This window comes from Solea solea, unplaced genomic scaffold, assembly GCF_958295425.1.
Source record: "Solea solea unplaced genomic scaffold, fSolSol10.1 scaffold_48, whole genome shotgun sequence".
NCBI classification, from domain to species: domain Eukaryota; kingdom Metazoa; phylum Chordata; class Actinopteri; order Pleuronectiformes; family Soleidae; genus Solea; species Solea solea.
The window spans coordinates 209,557-227,080 of record NW_026704104.1 but is presented as its reverse complement, the minus strand read 5'-3'; the positions used below and the strand labels follow the sequence as shown (position 1 = coordinate 227,080).

The 17,524-nt window shown below is 51.9% G+C and overlaps 36 non-coding genes across 36 annotated transcripts; 9 read left to right on the top strand and 27 right to left on the bottom strand.

Annotated features, from left to right (window-relative positions):
* Positions 1-305: 305 nt before the first annotated feature.
* LOC131451963 (U1 spliceosomal RNA) lies at positions 306-469 on the bottom strand. Its single transcript, XR_009236793.1, has one exon. It is a non-coding gene; the product is annotated as a U1 spliceosomal RNA (small nuclear RNA).
* A 402-nt stretch (positions 470-871) lies between these two features.
* LOC131451832 (5S ribosomal RNA) lies at positions 872-990 on the top strand. The gene has a single exon (XR_009236669.1). It is a non-coding gene; the product is annotated as a 5S ribosomal RNA (ribosomal RNA).
* A 131-nt stretch (positions 991-1,121) lies between these two features.
* LOC131452161 (U2 spliceosomal RNA) lies at positions 1,122-1,314 on the bottom strand. Its single transcript, XR_009236983.1, has one exon. It is a non-coding gene; the product is annotated as a U2 spliceosomal RNA (small nuclear RNA).
* A 179-nt stretch (positions 1,315-1,493) lies between these two features.
* LOC131452316 (U5 spliceosomal RNA) lies at positions 1,494-1,606 on the bottom strand. The gene has a single exon (XR_009237130.1). It is a non-coding gene; the product is annotated as a U5 spliceosomal RNA (small nuclear RNA).
* A 647-nt stretch (positions 1,607-2,253) lies between these two features.
* Positions 2,254-2,417, bottom strand: LOC131451962 (U1 spliceosomal RNA). The gene has a single exon (XR_009236792.1). It is a non-coding gene; the product is annotated as a U1 spliceosomal RNA (small nuclear RNA).
* A 402-nt stretch (positions 2,418-2,819) lies between these two features.
* On the top strand, positions 2,820-2,938 carry LOC131451830 (5S ribosomal RNA). Its single transcript, XR_009236667.1, has one exon. It is a non-coding gene; the product is annotated as a 5S ribosomal RNA (ribosomal RNA).
* A 131-nt stretch (positions 2,939-3,069) lies between these two features.
* On the bottom strand, positions 3,070-3,262 carry LOC131452224 (U2 spliceosomal RNA). The gene has a single exon (XR_009237042.1). It is a non-coding gene; the product is annotated as a U2 spliceosomal RNA (small nuclear RNA).
* A 179-nt stretch (positions 3,263-3,441) lies between these two features.
* On the bottom strand, positions 3,442-3,554 carry LOC131452315 (U5 spliceosomal RNA). Its single transcript, XR_009237129.1, has one exon. It is a non-coding gene; the product is annotated as a U5 spliceosomal RNA (small nuclear RNA).
* Positions 3,555-4,201: 647 nt separating this feature from the next.
* LOC131451961 (U1 spliceosomal RNA) lies at positions 4,202-4,365 on the bottom strand. Its single transcript, XR_009236791.1, has one exon. It is a non-coding gene; the product is annotated as a U1 spliceosomal RNA (small nuclear RNA).
* A 402-nt stretch (positions 4,366-4,767) lies between these two features.
* On the top strand, positions 4,768-4,886 carry LOC131451829 (5S ribosomal RNA). Its single transcript, XR_009236666.1, has one exon. It is a non-coding gene; the product is annotated as a 5S ribosomal RNA (ribosomal RNA).
* Positions 4,887-5,017: 131 nt separating this feature from the next.
* On the bottom strand, positions 5,018-5,210 carry LOC131452160 (U2 spliceosomal RNA). The gene has a single exon (XR_009236982.1). It is a non-coding gene; the product is annotated as a U2 spliceosomal RNA (small nuclear RNA).
* Positions 5,211-5,389: 179 nt separating this feature from the next.
* Positions 5,390-5,502, bottom strand: LOC131452314 (U5 spliceosomal RNA). The gene has a single exon (XR_009237128.1). It is a non-coding gene; the product is annotated as a U5 spliceosomal RNA (small nuclear RNA).
* A 647-nt stretch (positions 5,503-6,149) lies between these two features.
* LOC131451951 (U1 spliceosomal RNA) lies at positions 6,150-6,313 on the bottom strand. The gene has a single exon (XR_009236782.1). It is a non-coding gene; the product is annotated as a U1 spliceosomal RNA (small nuclear RNA).
* Positions 6,314-6,715: 402 nt separating this feature from the next.
* On the top strand, positions 6,716-6,834 carry LOC131451881 (5S ribosomal RNA). Its single transcript, XR_009236717.1, has one exon. It is a non-coding gene; the product is annotated as a 5S ribosomal RNA (ribosomal RNA).
* A 131-nt stretch (positions 6,835-6,965) lies between these two features.
* On the bottom strand, positions 6,966-7,158 carry LOC131452220 (U2 spliceosomal RNA). The gene has a single exon (XR_009237038.1). It is a non-coding gene; the product is annotated as a U2 spliceosomal RNA (small nuclear RNA).
* A 179-nt stretch (positions 7,159-7,337) lies between these two features.
* On the bottom strand, positions 7,338-7,450 carry LOC131452313 (U5 spliceosomal RNA). The gene has a single exon (XR_009237127.1). It is a non-coding gene; the product is annotated as a U5 spliceosomal RNA (small nuclear RNA).
* A 647-nt stretch (positions 7,451-8,097) lies between these two features.
* On the bottom strand, positions 8,098-8,261 carry LOC131451990 (U1 spliceosomal RNA). The gene has a single exon (XR_009236819.1). It is a non-coding gene; the product is annotated as a U1 spliceosomal RNA (small nuclear RNA).
* Positions 8,262-8,663: 402 nt separating this feature from the next.
* On the top strand, positions 8,664-8,782 carry LOC131451828 (5S ribosomal RNA). Its single transcript, XR_009236665.1, has one exon. It is a non-coding gene; the product is annotated as a 5S ribosomal RNA (ribosomal RNA).
* A 131-nt stretch (positions 8,783-8,913) lies between these two features.
* LOC131452159 (U2 spliceosomal RNA) lies at positions 8,914-9,106 on the bottom strand. Its single transcript, XR_009236981.1, has one exon. It is a non-coding gene; the product is annotated as a U2 spliceosomal RNA (small nuclear RNA).
* Positions 9,107-9,285: 179 nt separating this feature from the next.
* Positions 9,286-9,398, bottom strand: LOC131452312 (U5 spliceosomal RNA). The gene has a single exon (XR_009237126.1). It is a non-coding gene; the product is annotated as a U5 spliceosomal RNA (small nuclear RNA).
* A 647-nt stretch (positions 9,399-10,045) lies between these two features.
* On the bottom strand, positions 10,046-10,209 carry LOC131452037 (U1 spliceosomal RNA). Its single transcript, XR_009236863.1, has one exon. It is a non-coding gene; the product is annotated as a U1 spliceosomal RNA (small nuclear RNA).
* Positions 10,210-10,611: 402 nt separating this feature from the next.
* Positions 10,612-10,730, top strand: LOC131451858 (5S ribosomal RNA). The gene has a single exon (XR_009236694.1). It is a non-coding gene; the product is annotated as a 5S ribosomal RNA (ribosomal RNA).
* A 131-nt stretch (positions 10,731-10,861) lies between these two features.
* LOC131452158 (U2 spliceosomal RNA) lies at positions 10,862-11,054 on the bottom strand. The gene has a single exon (XR_009236980.1). It is a non-coding gene; the product is annotated as a U2 spliceosomal RNA (small nuclear RNA).
* Positions 11,055-11,233: 179 nt separating this feature from the next.
* LOC131452311 (U5 spliceosomal RNA) lies at positions 11,234-11,346 on the bottom strand. The gene has a single exon (XR_009237125.1). It is a non-coding gene; the product is annotated as a U5 spliceosomal RNA (small nuclear RNA).
* Positions 11,347-11,993: 647 nt separating this feature from the next.
* On the bottom strand, positions 11,994-12,157 carry LOC131452036 (U1 spliceosomal RNA). The gene has a single exon (XR_009236862.1). It is a non-coding gene; the product is annotated as a U1 spliceosomal RNA (small nuclear RNA).
* A 402-nt stretch (positions 12,158-12,559) lies between these two features.
* LOC131451827 (5S ribosomal RNA) lies at positions 12,560-12,678 on the top strand. The gene has a single exon (XR_009236664.1). It is a non-coding gene; the product is annotated as a 5S ribosomal RNA (ribosomal RNA).
* Positions 12,679-12,809: 131 nt separating this feature from the next.
* LOC131452157 (U2 spliceosomal RNA) lies at positions 12,810-13,002 on the bottom strand. Its single transcript, XR_009236979.1, has one exon. It is a non-coding gene; the product is annotated as a U2 spliceosomal RNA (small nuclear RNA).
* A 179-nt stretch (positions 13,003-13,181) lies between these two features.
* On the bottom strand, positions 13,182-13,294 carry LOC131452310 (U5 spliceosomal RNA). Its single transcript, XR_009237124.1, has one exon. It is a non-coding gene; the product is annotated as a U5 spliceosomal RNA (small nuclear RNA).
* Positions 13,295-13,941: 647 nt separating this feature from the next.
* Positions 13,942-14,105, bottom strand: LOC131452034 (U1 spliceosomal RNA). The gene has a single exon (XR_009236860.1). It is a non-coding gene; the product is annotated as a U1 spliceosomal RNA (small nuclear RNA).
* A 402-nt stretch (positions 14,106-14,507) lies between these two features.
* LOC131451826 (5S ribosomal RNA) lies at positions 14,508-14,626 on the top strand. The gene has a single exon (XR_009236663.1). It is a non-coding gene; the product is annotated as a 5S ribosomal RNA (ribosomal RNA).
* A 131-nt stretch (positions 14,627-14,757) lies between these two features.
* LOC131452155 (U2 spliceosomal RNA) lies at positions 14,758-14,950 on the bottom strand. The gene has a single exon (XR_009236977.1). It is a non-coding gene; the product is annotated as a U2 spliceosomal RNA (small nuclear RNA).
* A 179-nt stretch (positions 14,951-15,129) lies between these two features.
* LOC131452309 (U5 spliceosomal RNA) lies at positions 15,130-15,242 on the bottom strand. The gene has a single exon (XR_009237123.1). It is a non-coding gene; the product is annotated as a U5 spliceosomal RNA (small nuclear RNA).
* Positions 15,243-15,889: 647 nt separating this feature from the next.
* LOC131451989 (U1 spliceosomal RNA) lies at positions 15,890-16,053 on the bottom strand. Its single transcript, XR_009236818.1, has one exon. It is a non-coding gene; the product is annotated as a U1 spliceosomal RNA (small nuclear RNA).
* A 402-nt stretch (positions 16,054-16,455) lies between these two features.
* LOC131451825 (5S ribosomal RNA) lies at positions 16,456-16,574 on the top strand. Its single transcript, XR_009236662.1, has one exon. It is a non-coding gene; the product is annotated as a 5S ribosomal RNA (ribosomal RNA).
* A 131-nt stretch (positions 16,575-16,705) lies between these two features.
* LOC131452154 (U2 spliceosomal RNA) lies at positions 16,706-16,898 on the bottom strand. Its single transcript, XR_009236976.1, has one exon. It is a non-coding gene; the product is annotated as a U2 spliceosomal RNA (small nuclear RNA).
* Positions 16,899-17,078: 180 nt separating this feature from the next.
* Positions 17,079-17,190, bottom strand: LOC131452231 (U5 spliceosomal RNA). The gene has a single exon (XR_009237048.1). It is a non-coding gene; the product is annotated as a U5 spliceosomal RNA (small nuclear RNA).
* Positions 17,191-17,524: the final 334 nt, after the last annotated feature.

The window sequence follows — 17,524 nt, the reverse complement described above, 5'->3', positions numbered from 1 at the left end:
GGTGAGCTGCTCCTGGCATCGCTTCAATATCAGGTCAATGTACAGGAGTGGACGGAGCAAGCGCCAAAGTATTAACCCTTGGCATGATGGCCATGGATCCATCTCCAACAATCCAGTTCTACCTACAAAGAGCCGGGAAAGGGAGCATGACATTTCCTTAGAGCTAAAAGACAACACCCACAACCATCCCATTCCCAGCAACTTGGAAAGACTGGGGATGTCGCTCTGCGAGCACGTGAGAAGCCTGGAGATGGGCACACAAGGCTGAACCTTGGGCGGCTGACCTTTGCTTACAACTACGTCATCGGGGGAGAGCGCGGACGCAGTACCCCACTAGCAAAAATTATGCAGTCAAGATTCCCACGTTTAGGGAATTTGCAGGGGTCAGCACAACCAGAGTGCAATGGCTGAGCCTCGCCCTGGGTGAACCACCTTCTTGATCATGGTATCTCCCCTGCCAGGTAAGTATGAGGTGTACTTGCCCAGCACTGGGTGGCTGTTCCCAGACACAGCTCTTTGGCTGATGGTGCAGGAAATGGATAGTCCCAGAGTCCAATGCCTTGACTCAGGTGCTCGTTAATGCTGTGCTGTGTTCAACTTCAACCTCCAGCACACATTGGAGAGGAAACACTCGACCTTTTCACTGGCATACCTGGCTGTCATTTCCTATCGATTCAGCAACAACTGCACCTGACGGCACCAACAGCAGCTTACCCATCTCGGTGTAGCTTCCTAATACTGGAATAGAGTGTAGCAGGTAGTGGCGATAAAGGCTCAAGTGCAGTGTGTTCGGAAGGCTGCCTTTTGAGCCCCTCCACGAGCAGGGGGCCTTGCCTGGTCTATAAAAGGAGTCTGTGTCACCTGCCCGTCGGCTTACGGCCACACCACCCTGAGCACGCCCGATCTCGTCTGATCTCGGAAGCTAAGCAGGGTCGGGCCTGGTTAGTACTTGGATGGGAGACCGCCTGGGAATACCAGGTGCTGTAAGCTTTTACACTGCAGCACGCTTTTACACTGCTGCTTCCTTACAAGAAACGTGGGCTTGCAATTACGTTGACGCACGGGCACACGTTAATGTCCTTCCAGTTTCAGCCTTGCTTTGGTTTTCACAGAAAAAAAGAGAACGGTGCACCGTTCCTGGTGGCACTGCAATACCAGGTCAATGCAAGGAGTGAAGAGAGCAAGCCCAAGGTTTCACCGCCCAATGCTCAAAAATGCATTTAATATTTAATCCCCATATAGAGGACATATCAGATATTAAACTGATAAGAACAGATACTACACTTGATCTTAGCCAAAAGGCCGAGAAGCGATGGCCCACCAGTGTCTGGGGCCAACTCAAGATCTTGGCGCACAAGTTACTTGTTGTGGTGCCGTGTTTCTGAAGTGCGCATAACAAAGGCTGCTGCTGCTCACCTCCACCCCCAGGTGATCTAAGTGCACCTCTGAGCCGTGACGGACAGCTGCTTGACATTTGACACACTCAAAGGGCGCAGCCATACAGCAAAGCCCACCAAAAATAACTTAAACTCTTGGACGTTCCTCTCCACGGAAGTCTTTAGTAAAAGGCGAAAGACTTGAGCATTTTGAAGAAAAACCAGAGTCAACATAGCCCCTCTCCTTGAGAGCAGCCAAGGAGTCTATCCGCCAGAGTCACCACAGTCTCGGTCGGCCCGGCCGGCCACCTTGGGACAGCCTTTCTTCAACGTTTTTGGTTTGCCGGCCAATCAACCGCCCACATTTGACTGCATGATTGGAAGCGCATTCTTACCGTTGGTTGTGTGCTGCAGTTTTCTATCAACCGCTGAGGCTGTGGCACATTCCTCGCTCACGGGGGACACCTCCAAGGTTTAGTGGTAGATGTGAGTGCATGAGCAAAGCAGCTCTGTGTCACACCGAGCAGTACAAACTGCCGGGCCGTTTCCCAACTCCTCCGGGCTTCTGAAATGGTGAGCTGCTCCTGGCATCGCTTCAATATCAGGTCAATGTACAGGAGTGGACGGAGCAAGCGCCAAAGTATTAACCCTTGGCATGATGGCCATGGATCCATCTCCAACAATCCAGTTCTACCTACAAAGAGCCGGGAAAGGGAGCATGACATTTCCTTAGAGCTAAAAGACAACACCCACAACCATCCCATTCCCAGCAACTTGGAAAGACTGGGGATGTCGCTCTGCGAGCACGTGAGAAGCCTGGAGATGGGCACACAAGGCTGAACCTTGGGCGGCTGACCTTTGCTTACAACTACGTCATCGGGGGAGAGCGCGGACGCAGTACCCCACTAGCAAAAATTATGCAGTCAAGATTCCCACGTTTAGGGAATTTGCAGGGGTCAGCACAACCAGAGTGCAATGGCTGAGCCTCGCCCTGGGTGAACCACCTTCTTGATCATGGTATCTCCCCTGCCAGGTAAGTATGAGGTGTACTTGCCCAGCACTGGGTGGCTGTTCCCAGACACAGCTCTTTGGCTGATGGTGCAGGAAATGGATAGTCCCAGAGTCCAATGCCTTGACTCAGGTGCTCGTTAATGCTGTGCTGTGTTCAACTTCAACCTCCAGCACACATTGGAGAGGAAACACTCGACCTTTTCACTGGCATACCTGGCTGTCATTTCCTATCGATTCAGCAACAACTGCACCTGACGGCACCAACAGCAGCTTACCCATCTCGGTGTAGCTTCCTAATACTGGAATAGAGTGTAGCAGGTAGTGGCGATAAAGGCTCAAGTGCAGTGTGTTCGGAAGGCTGCCTTTTGAGCCCCTCCACGAGCAGGGGGCCTTGCCTGGTCTATAAAAGGAGTCTGTGTCACCTGCCCGTCGGCTTACGGCCACACCACCCTGAGCACGCCCGATCTCGTCTGATCTCGGAAGCTAAGCAGGGTCGGGCCTGGTTAGTACTTGGATGGGAGACCGCCTGGGAATACCAGGTGCTGTAAGCTTTTACACTGCAGCACGCTTTTACACTGCTGCTTCCTTACAAGAAACGTGGGCTTGCAATTACGTTGACGCACGGGCACACGTTAATGTCCTTCCAGTTTCAGCCTTGCTTTGGTTTTCACAGAAAAAAAGAGAACGGTGCACCGTTCCTGGTGGCACTGCAATACCAGGTCAATGCAAGGAGTGAAGAGAGCAAGCCCAAGGTTTCACCGCCCAATGCTCAAAAATGCATTTAATATTTAATCCCCATATAGAGGACATATCAGATATTAAACTGATAAAGACAGATACTACACTTGATCTTAGCCAAAAGGCCGAGAAGCGATGGCCCACCAGTGTCTGGGGCCAACTCAAGATCTTGGCGCACAAGTTACTTGTTGTGGTGCCGTGTTTCTGAAGTGCGCATAACAAAGGCTGCTGCTGCTCACCTCCACCCCCAGGTGATCTAAGTGCACCTCTGAGCCGTGACGGACAGCTGCTTGACATTTGACACACTCAAAGGGCGCAGCCATACAGCAAAGCCCACCAAAAATAACTTAAACTCTTGGACGTTCCTCTCCACGGAAGTCTTTAGTAAAAGGCGAAAGACTTGAGCATTTTGAAGAAAAACCAGAGTCAACATAGCCCCTCTCCTTGAGAGCAGCCAAGGAGTCTATCCGCCAGAGTCACCACAGTCTCGGTCGGCCCGGCCGGCCACCTTGGGACAGCCTTTCTTCAACGTTTTTGGTTTGCCGGCCAATCAACCGCCCACATTTGACTGCATGTTTGGAAGCGCATTCTTACCGTTGGTTGTGTGCTGCAGTTTTCTATCAACCGCTGAGGCTGTGGCACATTCCTCGCTCACGGGGGACACCTCCAAGGTTTAGTGGTAGATGTGAGTGCATGAGCAAAGCAGCTCTGTGTCACACCGAGCAGTACAAACTGCCGGGCCGTTTGCCAACTCCTCCGGGCTTCTGAAATGGTGAGCTGCTCCTGGCATCGCTTCAATATCAGGTCAATGTACAGGAGTGGACGGAGCAAGCGCCAAAGTATTAACCCTTGGCATGATGGCCATGGATCCATCTCCAACAATCCAGTTCTACCTACAAAGAGCCGGGAAAGGGAGCATGACATTTCCTTAGAGCTAAAAGACAACACCCACAACCATCCCATTCCCAGCAACTTGGAAAGACTGGGGACGTCGCTCTGCGAGCACGTGAGAAGCCTGGAGATGGGCACACAAGGCGGAACCTTGGGCGGCTGACCTTTGCTTACAACTACGTCATCGGGGGAGAGCGCGGACGCAGTACCCCACTAGCAAAAATTATGCAGTCAAGATTCCCACGTTTAGGGAATTTGCAGGGGTCAGCACAACCAGAGTGCAATGGCTGAGCCTCGCCCTGGGTGAACCACCTTCTTGATCATGGTATCTCCCCTGCCAGGTAAGTATGAGGTGTACTTGCCCAGCACTGGGTGGCTGTTCCCAGACACAGCTCTTTGGCTGATGGTGCAGGAAATGGATAGTCCCAGAGTCCAATGCCTTGACTCAGGTGCTCGTTAATGCTGTGCTGTGTTCAACTTCAACCTCCAGCACACATTGGAGAGGAAACACTCGACCTTTTCACTGGCATACCTGGCTGTCATTTCCTATCGATTCAGCAACAACTGCACCTGACGGCACCAACAGCAGCTTACCCATCTCGGTGTAGCTTCCTAATACTGGAATAGAGTGTAGCAGGTAGTGGCGATAAAGGCTCAAGTGCAGTGTGTTCGGAAGGCTGCCTTTTGAGCCCCTCCACGAGCAGGGGGCCTTGCCTGGTCTATAAAAGGAGTCTGTGTCACCTGCCCGTCGGCTTACGGCCACACCACCCTGAGCACGCCCGATCTCGTCTGATCTCGGAAGCTAAGCAGGGTCGGGCCTGGTTAGTACTTGGATGGGAGACCGCCTGGGAATACCAGGTGCTGTAAGCTTTTACACTGCAGCACGCTTTTACACTGCTGCTTCCTTACAAGAAACGTGGGCTTGCAATTACGTTGACGCACGGGCACACGTTAATGTCCTTCCAGTTTCAGCCTTGCTTTGGTTTTCACAGAAAAAAAGAGAACGGTGCACCGTTCCTGGTGGCACTGCAATACCAGGTCAATGCAAGGAGTGAAGAGAGCAAGCCCAAGGTTTCACCGCCCAATGCTCAAAAATGCATTTAATATTTAATCCCCATATAGAGGACATATCAGATATTAAACTGATAAGAACAGATACTACACTTGATCTTAGCCAAAAGGCCGAGAAGCGATGGCCCACCAGTGTCTGGGGCCAACTCAAGATCTTGGCGCACAAGTTACTTGTTGTGGTGCCGTGTTTCTGAAGTGCGCATAACAAAGGCTGCTGCTGCTCACCTCCACCCCCAGGTGATCTAAGTGCACCTCTGAGCCGTGACGGACAGCTGCTTGACATTTGACACACTCAAAGGGCGCAGCCATACAGCAAAGCCCACCAAAAATAACTTAAACTCTTGGACGTTCCTCTCCACGGAAGTCTTTAGTAAAAGGCGAAAGACTTGAGCATTTTGAAGAAAAACCAGAGTCAACATAGCCCCTCTCCTTGAGAGCAGCCAAGGAGTCTATCCGCCAGAGTCACCACAGTCTCGGTTGGCCCGGCCGGCCACCTTGGGACAGCCTTTCTTCAACGTTTTTGGTTTGCCGGCCAATCAACCGCCCACATTTGACTGCATGTTTGGAAGCGCATTCTTACCGTTGGTTGTGTGCTGCAGTTTTCTATCAACCGCTGAGGCTGTGGCACATTCCTCGCTCACGGGGGACACCTCCAAGGTTTAGTGGTAGATGTGAGTGCATGAGCAAAGCAGCTCTGTGTCACACCGAGCAGTACAAACTGCCGGGCCGTTTCCCAACTCCTCCGGGCTTCTGAAATGGTGAGCTGCTCCTGGCATCGCTTCAATATCAGGTCAATGTACAGGAGTGGACGGAGCAAGCGCCACAGTATTAACCCTTGGCATGATGGCCATGGATCCATCTCCAACAATCCAGTTCTACCTACAAAGAGCCGGGAAAGGGAGCATGACATTTCCTTAGAGCTAAAAGACAACACCCACAACCATCCCATTCCCAGCAACTTGGAAAGACTGGGGATGTCGCTCTGCGAGCACGTGAGAAGCCTGGAGATGGGCACACAAGGCGGAACCTTGGGCGGCTGACCTTTGCTTACAACTACGTCATCGGGGGAGAGCGCGGACGCAGTACCCCACTAGCAAAAATTATGCAGTCAAGATTCCCACGTTTGGGGAATTTGCAGGGGTCAGCACAACCAGAGTGCAATGGCTGAGCCTCGCCCTGGGTGAACCACCTTCTTGATCATGGTATCTCCCCTGCCAGGTAAGTATGAGGTGTACTTGCCCAGCACTGGGTGGCTGTTCCCAGACACAGCTCTTTGGCTGATGGTGCAGGAAATGGATAGTCCCAGAGTCCAATGCCTTGACTCAGGTGCTCGTTAATGCTGTGCTGTGTTCAACTTCAACCTCCAACACACATTGGAGAGGAAACACTCGACCTTTTCACTGGCATACCTGGCTGTCATTTCCTATCGATTCAGCAACAACTGCACCTGACGGCACCAACAGCAGCTTACCCATCTCGGTGTAGCTTCCTAATACTGGAATAGAGTGTAGCAGGTAGTGGCGATAAAGGCTCAAGTGCAGTGTGTTCGGAAGGCTGCCTTTTGAGCCCCTCCACGAGCAGGGGGCCTTGCCTGGTCTATAAAAGGAGTCTGTGTCACCTGCCCGTCGGCTTACGGCCACACCACCCTGAGCACGCCCGATCTCGTCTGATCTCGGAAGCTAAGCAAGGTCGGGCCTGGTTAGTACTTGGATGGGAGACCGCCTGGGAATACCAGGTGCTGTAAGCTTTTACACTGCAGCACGCTTTTACACTGCTGCTTCCTTACAAGAAACGTGGGCTTGCAATTACGTTGACGCACGGGCACACGTTAATGTCCTTCCAGTTTCAGCCTTGCTTTGGTTTTCACAGAAAAAAAGAGAACGGTGCACCGTTCCTTGTGGCACTGCAATACCAGGTCAATGCAAGGAGTGAAGAGAGCAAGCCCAAGGTTTCACCGCCCAATGCTCAAAAATGCATTTAATATTTAATCCCCATATAGAGGACATATCAGATATTAAACTGATAAGAACAGATACTACACTTGATCTTAGCCAAAAGGCCGAGAAGCGATGGCCCACCAGTGTCTGGGGCCAACTCAAGATCTTGGCGCACAAGTTACTTGTTGTGGTGCCGTGTTTCTGAAGTGCGCATAACAAAGGCTGCTGCTGCTCACCTCCACCCCCAGGTGATCTAAGTGCACCTCTGAGCCGTGACGGACAGCTGCTTGACATTTGACACACTCAAAGGGCGCAGCCATACAGCAAAGCCCACCAAAAATAACTTAAACTCTTGGACGTTCCTCTCCACGGAAGTCTTTAGTAAAAGGCGAAAGACTTGAGCATTTTGAAGAAAAACCAGAGTCAACATAGCCCCTCTCCTTGAGAGCAGCCAACGAGTCTATCCGCCAGAGTCACCACAGTCTCGGTCGGCCCGGCCGGCCACCTTGGGACAGCCTTTCTTCAACGTTTTTGGGTTGCCGGCCAATCAACCGCCCACATTTGACTGCATGTTTGGAAGCGCATTCTTACCGTTGGTTGTGTGCTGCAGTTTTCTATCAACCGCTGAGGCTGTGGCACATTCCTCGCTCACGGGGGACACCTCCAAGGTTTAGTGGTAGATGTGAGTGCATGAGCAAAGCAGCTCTGTGTCACACCGAGCAGTACAAACTGCCGGGCCGTTTCCCAACTCCTCCGGGCTTCTGAAATGGTGAGCTGCTCCTGGCATCGCTTCAATATCAGGTCAATGTACAGGAGTGGACGGAGCAAGCGCCAAAGTATTAACCCTTGGCATGATGGCCATGGATCCATCTCCAACAATCCAGTTCTACCTACAAAGAGCCGGGAAAGGGAGCATGACATTTCCTTAGAGCTAAAAGACAACACCCACAACCATCCCATTCCCAGCAACTTGGAAATACTGGGGACGTCGCTCTGCGAGCACGTGAGAAGCCTGGAGATGGGCACACAAGGCGGAACCTTGGGCGGCTGACCTTTGCTTACAACTACGTCATCGGGGGAGAGCGCGGACGCAGTACCCCACTAGCAAAAAATATGCAGTCAAGATTCCCACGTTTGGGGAATTTGCAGGGGTCAGCACAACCAGAGTGCAATGGCTGAGCCTCGCCCTGGGTGAACCACCTTCTTGATCATGGTATCTCCCCTGCCAGGTAAGTATGAGGTGTACTTGCCCAGCACTGGGTGGCTGTTCCCAGACACAGCTCTTTGGCTGATGGTGCAGGAAATGGATAGTCCCAGAGTCCAATGCCTTGACTCAGGTGCTCGTTAATGCTGTGCTGTGTTCAACTTCAACCTCCAGCACACATTGGAGAGGAAACACTCGACCTTTTCACTGGCATACCTGGCTGTCATTTCCTATCGATTCAGCAACAACTGCACCTGACGGCACCAACAGCAGCTTACCCATCTCGGTGTAGCTTCCTAATACTGGAATAGAGTGTAGCAGGTAGTGGCGATAAAGGCTCAAGTGCAGTGTGTTCGGAAGGCTGCCTTTTGAGCCCCTCCACGAGCAGGGGGCCTTGCCTGGTCTATAAAAGGAGTCTGTGTCACCTGCCCGTCGGCTTACGGCCACACCACCCTGAGCACGCCCGATCTCGTCTGATCTCGGAAGCTAAGCAGGGTCGGGCCTGGTTAGTACTTGGATGGGAGACCGCCTGGGAATACCAGGTGCTGTAAGCTTTTACACTGCAGCACGCTTTTACACTGCTGCTTCCTTACAAGAAACGTGGGCTTGCAATTACGTTGACGCACGGGCACACGTTAATGTCCTTCCAGTTTCAGCCTTGCTTTGGTTTTCACAGAAAAAAAGAGAACGGTGCACCGTTCCTGGTGGCACTGCAATACCAGGTCAATGCAAGGAGTGAAGAGAGCAAGCCCAAGGTTTCACCGCCCAATGCTCAAAAATGCATTTAATATTTAATCCCCATATAGAGGACATATCAGATATTAAACTGATAAGAACAGATACTACACTTGATCTTAGCCAAAAGGCCGAGAAGCGATGGCCCACCAGTGTCTGGGGCCAACTCAAGATCTTGGCGCACAAGTTACTTGTTGTGGTGCCGTGTTTCTGAAGTGCGCATAACAAAGGCTGCTGCTGCTCACCTCCACCCCCAGGTGATCTAAGTGCACCTCTGAGCCGTGACGGACAGCTGCTTGACATTTGACACACTCAAAGGGCGCAGCCATACAGCAAAGCCCACCAAAAATAACTTAAACTCTTGGACGTTCCTCTCCACGGAAGTCTTTAGTAAAAGGCGAAAGACTTGAGCATTTTGAAGAAAAACCAGAGTCAACATAGCCCCTCTCCTTGAGAGCAGCCAAGGAGTCTATCCGCCAGAGTCACCACAGTCTCGGTCGGCCCGGCCGGCCACCTTGGGACAGCCTTTCTTCAACGTTTTTGGGTTGCCGGCCAATCAACCGCCCACATTTGACTGCATGTTTGGAAGCGCATTCTTACCGTTGGTTGTGTGCTGCAGTTTTCTATCAACCGCTGAGGCTGTGGCACATTCCTCGCTCACGGGGGACACCTCCAAGGTTTAGTGGTAGATGTGAGTGCATGAGCAAAGCAGCTCTGTGTCACACCGAGCAGTACAAACTGCCGGGCCGTTTCCCAACTCCTCTGGGCTTCTGAAATGGTGAGCTGCTCCTGGCATCGCTTCAATATCAGGTCAATGTACAGGAGTGGACGGAGCAAGCGCCAAAGTATTAACCCTTGGCATGATGGCCATGGATCCATCTCCAACAATCCAGTTCTACCTACAAAGAGCCGGGAAAGGGAGCATGACATTTCCTTAGAGCTAAAAGACAACACCCACAACCATCCCATTCCCAGCAACTTGGAAATACTGGGGACGTCGCTCTGCGAGCACGTGAGAAGCCTGGAGATTGGCACACAAGGCCGAAGCTTGGGCGGCTTACCTTTGCTTACAACTACGTCATCGGGGGAGAGCGCGGACGCAGTACCCCACTAGCAAAAAATATGCAGTCAAGATTCCCACGTTTGGGGAATTTGCAGGGGTCAGCACAACCAGAGTGCAATGGCTGAGCCTCGCCCTGGGTGAACCACTTTCTTGATCATGGTATCTCCCCTGCCAGGTAAGTATGAGGTGTACTTGCCCAGCACTGGGTGGCTGTTCCCAGACACAGCTCTTTGGCTGATGGTGCAGGAAATGGATAGTCCCAGAGTCCAATGCCTTGACTCAGGTGCTCGTTAATGCTGTGCTGTGTTCAACTTCAACCTCCAGCACACATTGGAGAGGAAACACTCGACCTTTTCACTGGCATACCTGGCTGTCATTTCCTATCGATTCAGCAACAACTGCACCTGACGGCACCAACAGCAGCTTACCCATCTCGGTGTAGCTTCCTAATACTGGAATAGAGTGTAGCAGGTAGTGGCGATAAAGGCTCAAGTGCAGTGTGTTCGGAAGGCTGCCTTTTGAGCCCCTCCACGAGCAGGGGGCCTTGCCTGGTCTATAAAAGGAGTCTGTGTCACCTGCCCGTCGGCTTACGGCCAGACCACCCTGAGCACGCCCGATCTCGTCTGATCTCGGAAGCTAAGCAGGGTCGGGCCTGGTTAGTACTTGGATGGGAGACCGCCTGGGAATACCAGGTGCTGTAAGCTTTTACACTGCAGCACGCTTTTACACTGCTGCTTCCTTACAAGAAACGTGGGCTTGCAATTACGTTGACGCACGGGCACACGTTAATGTCCTTCCAGTTTCAGCCTTGCTTTGGTTTTCACAGAAAAAAAGAGAACGGTGCACCGTTCCTGGTGGCACTGCAATACCAGGTCAATGCAAGGAGTGAAGAGAGCAAGCCCAAGGTTTCACCGCCCAATGCTCAAAAATGCATTTAATATTTAATCCCCATATAGAGGACATATCAGATATTAAACTGATAAGAACAGATACTACACTTGATCTTAGCCAAAAGGCCGAGAAGCGATGGCCCACCAGTGTCTGGGGCCAACTCAAGATCTTGGCGCACAAGTTACTTGTTGTGGTGCCGTGTTTCTGAAGTGCGCATAACAAAGGCTGCTGCTGCTCACCTCCACCCCCAGGTGATCTAAGTGCACCTCTGAGCCGTGACGGACAGCTGCTTGACATTTGACACACTCAAAGGGCGCAGCCATACAGCAAAGCCCACCAAAAATAACTTAAACTCTTGGACGTTCCTCTCCACGGAAGTCTTTAGTAAAAGGCGAAAGACTTGAGCATTTTGAAGAAAAACCAGAGTCAACATAGCCCCTCTCCTTGAGAGCAGCCAAGGAGTCTATCCGCCAGAGTCACCACAGTCTCGGTCGGCCCGGCCGGCCACCTTGGGACAGCCTTTCTTCAACGTTTTTGGGTTGCCGGCCAATCAACCGCCCACATTTGACTGCATGTTTGGAAGCGCATTCTTACCGTTGGTTGTGTGCTGCAGTTTTCTATCAACCGCTGAGGCTGTGGCACATTCCTCGCTCACGGGGGACACCTCCAAGGTTTAGTGGTAGATGTGAGTGCATGAGCAAAGCAGCTCTGTGTCACACCGAGCAGTACAAACTGCCGGGCCGTTTCCCAACTCCTCTGGGCTTCTGAAATGGTGAGCTGCTCCTGGCATCGCTTCAATATCAGGTCAATGTACAGGAGTGGACGGAGCAAGCGCCAAAGTATTAACCCTTGGCATGATGGCCATGGATCCATCTCCAACAATCCAGTTCTACCTACAAAGAGCCGGGAAAGGGAGCATGACATTTCCTTAGAGCTAAAAGACAACACCCACAACCATCCCATTCCCAGCAACTTGGAAATACTGGGGACGTCGCTCTGCGAGCACGTGAGAAGCCTGGAGATTGGCACACAAGGCCGAAGCTTGGGCGGCTTACCTTTGCTTACAACTACGTCATCGGGGGAGAGCGCGGACGCAGTACCCCACTAGCAAAAAATATGCAGTCAAGATTCCCACGTTTGGGGAATTTGCAGGGGTCAGCACAACCAGAGTGCAATGGCTGAGCCTCGCCCTGGGTGAACCACTTTCTTGATCATGGTATCTCCCCTGCCAGGTAAGTATGAGGTGTACTTGCCCAGCACTGGGTGGCTGTTCCGCGACACAGCTCTTTGGCTGATGGTGCAGGAAATGGATAGTCCCAGAGTCCAATGCCTTGACTCAGGTGCTCGTTAATGCTGTGCTGTGTTCAACTTCAACCTCCAGCACACATTGGAGAGGAAACACTCGACCTTTTCACTGGCATACCTGGCTGTCATTTCCTATCGATTCAGCAACAACTGCACCTGACGGCACCAACAGCAGCTTACCCATCTCGGTGTAGCTTCCTAATACTGGAATAGAGTGTAGCAGGTAGTGGCGATAAAGGCTCAAGTGCAGTGTGTTCGGAAGGCTGCCTTTTGAGCCCCTCCACGAGCAGGGGGCCTTGCCTGGTCTATAAAAGGAGTCTGTGTCACCTGCCCGTCGGCTTACGGCCACACCACCCTGAGCACGCCCGATCTCGTCTGATCTCGGAAGCTAAGCAGGGTCGGGCCTGGTTAGTACTTGGATGGGAGACCGCCTGGGAATACCAGGTGCTGTAAGCTTTTACACTGCAGCACGCTTTTACACTGCTGCTTCCTTACAAGAAACGTGGGCTTGCAATTACGTTGACGCACGGGCACACGTTAATGTCCTTCCAGTTTCAGCCTTGCTTTGGTTTTCACAGAAAAAAAGAGAACGGTGCACCGTTCCTGGTGGCACTGCAATACCAGGTCAATGCAAGGAGTGAAGAGAGCAAGCCCAAGGTTTCACCGCCCAATGCTCAAAAATGCATTTAATATTTAATCCCCATATAGAGGACATATCAGATATTAAACTGATAAGAACAGATACTACACTTGATCTTAGCCAAAAGGCCGAGAAGCGATGGCCCACCAGTGTCTGGGGCCAACTCAAGATCTTGGCGCACAAGTTACTTGTTGTGGTGCCGTGTTTCTGAAGTGCGCATAACAAAGGCTGCTGCTGCTCACCTCCACCCCCAGGTGATCTAAGTGCACCTCTGAGCCGTGACGGACAGCTGCTTGACATTTGACACACTCAAAGGGCGCAGCCATACAGCAAAGCCCACCAAAAATAACTTAAACTCTTGGACGTTCCTCTCCACGGAAGTCTTTAGTAAAAGGCGAAAGACTTGAGCATTTTGAAGAAAAACCAGAGTCAACATAGCCCCTCTCCTTGAGAGCAGCCAAGGAGTCTATCCGCCAGAGTCACCACAGTCTCGGTCGGCCCGGCCGGCCACCTTGGGACAGCCTTTCTTCAACGTTTTTGGGTTGCCGGCCAATCAACCGCCCACATTTGACTGCATGTTTGGAAGCGCATTCTTACCGTTGGTTGTGTGCTGCAGTTTTCTATCAACCGCTGAGGCTGTGGCACATTCCTCGCTCACGGGGGACACCTCCAAGGTTTAGTGGTAGATGTGAGTGCATGAGCAAAGCAGCTCTGTGTCACACCGAGCAGTACAAACTGCCGGGCCGTTTCCCAACTCCTCTGGGCTTCTGAAATGGTGAGCTGCTCCTGGCATCGCTTCAATATCAGGTCAATGTACAGGAGTGGACGGAGCAAGCGCCAAAGTATTAACCCTTGGCATGATGGCCATGGATCCATCTCCAACAATCCAGTTCTACCTACAAAGAGCCGGGAAAGGGAGCATGACATTTCCTTAGAGCTAAAAGACAACACCCACAACCATCCCATTCCCAGCAACTTGGAAATACTGGGGACGTCGCTCTGCGAGCACGTGAGAAGCCTGGAGATTGGCACACAAGGCCGAAGCTTGGGCGGCTTACCTTTGCTTACAACTACGTCATCGGGGGAGAGCGCGGACGCAGTACCCCACTAGCAAAAAATATGCAGTCAAGATTCCCACGTTTGGGGAATTTGCAGGGGTCAGCACAACCAGAGTGCAATGGCTGAGCCTCGCCCTGGGTGAACCACTTTCTTGATCATGGTATCTCCCCTGCCAGGTAAGTATGAGGTGTACTTGCCCAGCACTGGGTGGCTGTTCCCAGACACAGCTCTTTGGCTGATGGTGCAGGAAATGGATAGTCCCAGAGTCCAATGCCTTGACTCAGGTGCTCGTTAATGCTGTGCTGTGTTCAACTTCAACCTCCAGCACACATTGGAGAGGAAACACTCGACCTTTTCACTGGCATACCTGGCTGTCATTTCCTATCGATTCAGCAACAACTGCACCTGACGGCACCAACAGCAGCTTACCCATCTCGGTGTAGCTTCCTAATACTGGAATAGAGTGTAGCAGGTAGTGGCGATAAAGGCTCAAGTGCAGTGTGTTCGGAAGGCTGCCTTTTGAGCCCCTCCACGAGCAGGGGGCCTTGCCTGGTCTATAAAAGGAGTCTGTGTCACCTGCCCGTCGGCTTACGGCCACACCACCCTGAGCACGCCCGATCTCGTCTGATCTCGGAAGCTAAGCAGGGTCGGGCCTGGTTAGTACTTGGATGGGAGACCGCCTGGGAATACCAGGTGCTGTAAGCTTTTACACTGCAGCACGCTTTTACACTGCTGCTTCCTAACAAGAAACGTGGGCTTGCAATTACGTTGACGCACGGGCACACGTTAATGTCCTTCCAGTTTCAGCCTTGCTTTGGTTTTCACAGAAAAAAAGAGAACGGTGCACCGTTCCTGGTGGCACTGCAATACCAGGTCAATGCAAGGAGTGAAGAGAGCAAGCCCAAGGTTTCACCGCCCAATGCTCAAAAATGCATTTAATATTTAATCCCCATATAGAGGACATATCAGATATTAAACTGATAAGAACAGATACTACACTTGATCTTAGCCAAAAGGCCGAGAAGCGATGGCCCACCAGTGTCTGGGGCCAACTCAAGATCTTGGCGCACAAGTTACTTGTTGTGGTGCCGTGTTTCTGAAGTGCGCATAACAAAGGCTGCTGCTGCTCACCTCCACCCCCAGGTGATCTAAGTGCACCTCTGAGCCGTGACGGACAGCTGCTTGACATTTGACACACTCAAAGGGCGCAGCCATACAGCAAAGCCCACCAAAAATAACTTAAACTCTTGGACGTTCCTCTCCACGGAAGTCTTTAGTAAAAGGCGAAAGACTTGAGCATTTTGAAGAAAAACCAGAGTCAACATAGCCCCTCTCCTTGAGAGCAGCCAAGGAGTCTATCCTTCAGAGTCACCACAGTCTCGGTCGGCCCGGCCGGCCACCTTGGGACAGCCTTTCTTCAACGTTTTTGGTTTGCCGGCCAATCAACCGCCCACATTTGACTGCATGTTTGGAAGCGCATTCTTACCGTTGGTTGTGTGCTGCAGTTTTCTATCAACCGCTGAGGCTGTGGCACATTCCTCGCTCACGGGGGACACCTCCAAGGTTTAGTGGTAGATGTGAGTGCATGAGCAAAGCAGCTCTGTGTCACACCGAGCAGTACAAACTGCCGGGCCGTTTCCCAACTCCTCCGGGCTTCTGAAATGGTGAGCTGCTCCTGGCATCGCTTCAATATCAGGTCAATGTACAGGAGTGGACGGAGCAAGCGCCAAAGTATTAACCCTTGGCATGATGGCCATGGATCCATCTCCAACAATCCAGTTCTACCTACAAAGAGCCGGGAAAGGGAGCATGACATTTCCTTAGAGCTAAAAGACAACACCCACAACCATCCCATTCCCAGCAACTTGGAAATACTGGGGACGTCGCTCTGCGAGCACGTGAGAAGCCTGGAGATGGGCACACAAGGCGGAACCTTGGGCGGCTGACCTTTGCTTACAACTACGTCATCGGGGGAGAGCGCGGACGCAGTACCCCACTAGCAAAAAATATGCAGTCAAGATTCCCACGTTTGGGGAATTTGCAGGGGTCAGCACAACCAGAGTGCAATGGCTGAGCCTCGCCCTGGGTGAACCACCTTCTTGATCATGGTATCTCCCCTGCCAGGTAAGTATGAGGTGTACTTGCCCAGCACTGGGTGGCTGTTCCCAGACACAGCTCTTTGGCTGATGGTGCAGGAAATGGATAGTCCCAGAGTCCAATGCCTTGACTCAGGTGCTCGTTAATGCTGTGCTGTGTTCAACTTCAACCTCCAGCACACATTGGAGAGGAAACACTCGACCTTTTCACTGGCATACCTGGCTGTCATTTCCTATCGATTCAGCAACAACTGCACCTGACGGCACCAACAGCAGCTTACCCATCTCGGTGTAGCTTCCTAATACTGGAATAGAGTGTAGCAGGTAGTGGCGATAAAGGCTCAAGTGCAGTGTGTTCGGAAGGCTGCCTTTTGAGCCCCTCCACGAGCAGGGGGCCTTGCCTGGTCTATAAAAGGAGTCTGTGTCACCTGCCCGTCGGCTTACGGCCACACCACCCTGAGCACGCCCGATCTCGTCTGATCTCGGAAGCTAAGCAGGGTCGGGCCTGGTTAGTACTTGGATGGGAGACCGCCTGGGAATACCAGGTGCTGTAAGCTTTTACACTGCAGCACGCTTTTACACTGCTGCTTCCTTACAAGAAACGTGGGCTTGCAATTACGTTGACGCACGGGCACACGTTAATGTCCTTCCAGTTTCAGCCTTGCTTTGGTTTTCACAGAAAAAAAGAGAACGGTGCACCGTTCCTGGTGGCACTGCAATACCAGGTCAATGCAAGGAGTGAAGAGAGCAAGCCCAAGGTTTCACCGCCCAATGCTCAAAAATGCATTTAATATTTAATCCCCATATAGAGGACATATCAGATATTAAACTGATAAGAACAGATACTACACTTGATCTTAGCCAAAAGGCCGAGAAGCGATGGCCCACCAGTGTCTGGGGCCAACTCAAGATCTTGGCGCACAAGTTACTTGTTGTGGTGCCGTGTTTCTGAAGTGCGCATAACAAAGGCTGCTGCTGCTCACCTCCACCCCCAGGTGATCTAAGTGCACCTCTGAGCCGTGACGGACAGCTGCTTGACATTTGACACACTCAAAGGGCGCAGACATACAGCAAAGCCCACCAAAAATAACTTAAACTCTTGGACGTTCCTCTCCACGGAAGTCTTTAGTAAAAGGCGAAAGACTTGAGCATTTTGAAGAAAAACCAGAGTCAACATAGCCCCTCTCCTTGAGAGCAGCCAAGGAGTCTATCCGCCAGAGTCACCACAGTCTCGGTCGGCCCGGCCGGCCACCTTGGGACAGCCTTTCTTCAACGTTTTTGGGTTGCCGGCCAATCAACCGCCCACATTTGACTGCATGTTTGGAAGCGCATTCTTACCGTTGGTTGTGTGCTGCAGTTTTCTATCAACCGCTGAGGCTGTGGCACATTCCTCGCTCACGGGGGACACCTCCAAGGTTTAGTGGTAGATGTGAGTGCATGAGCAAAGCAGCTCTGTGTCACACCGAGCAGTACAAACTGCCGGGCCGTTTCCCAACTCCTCTGGGCT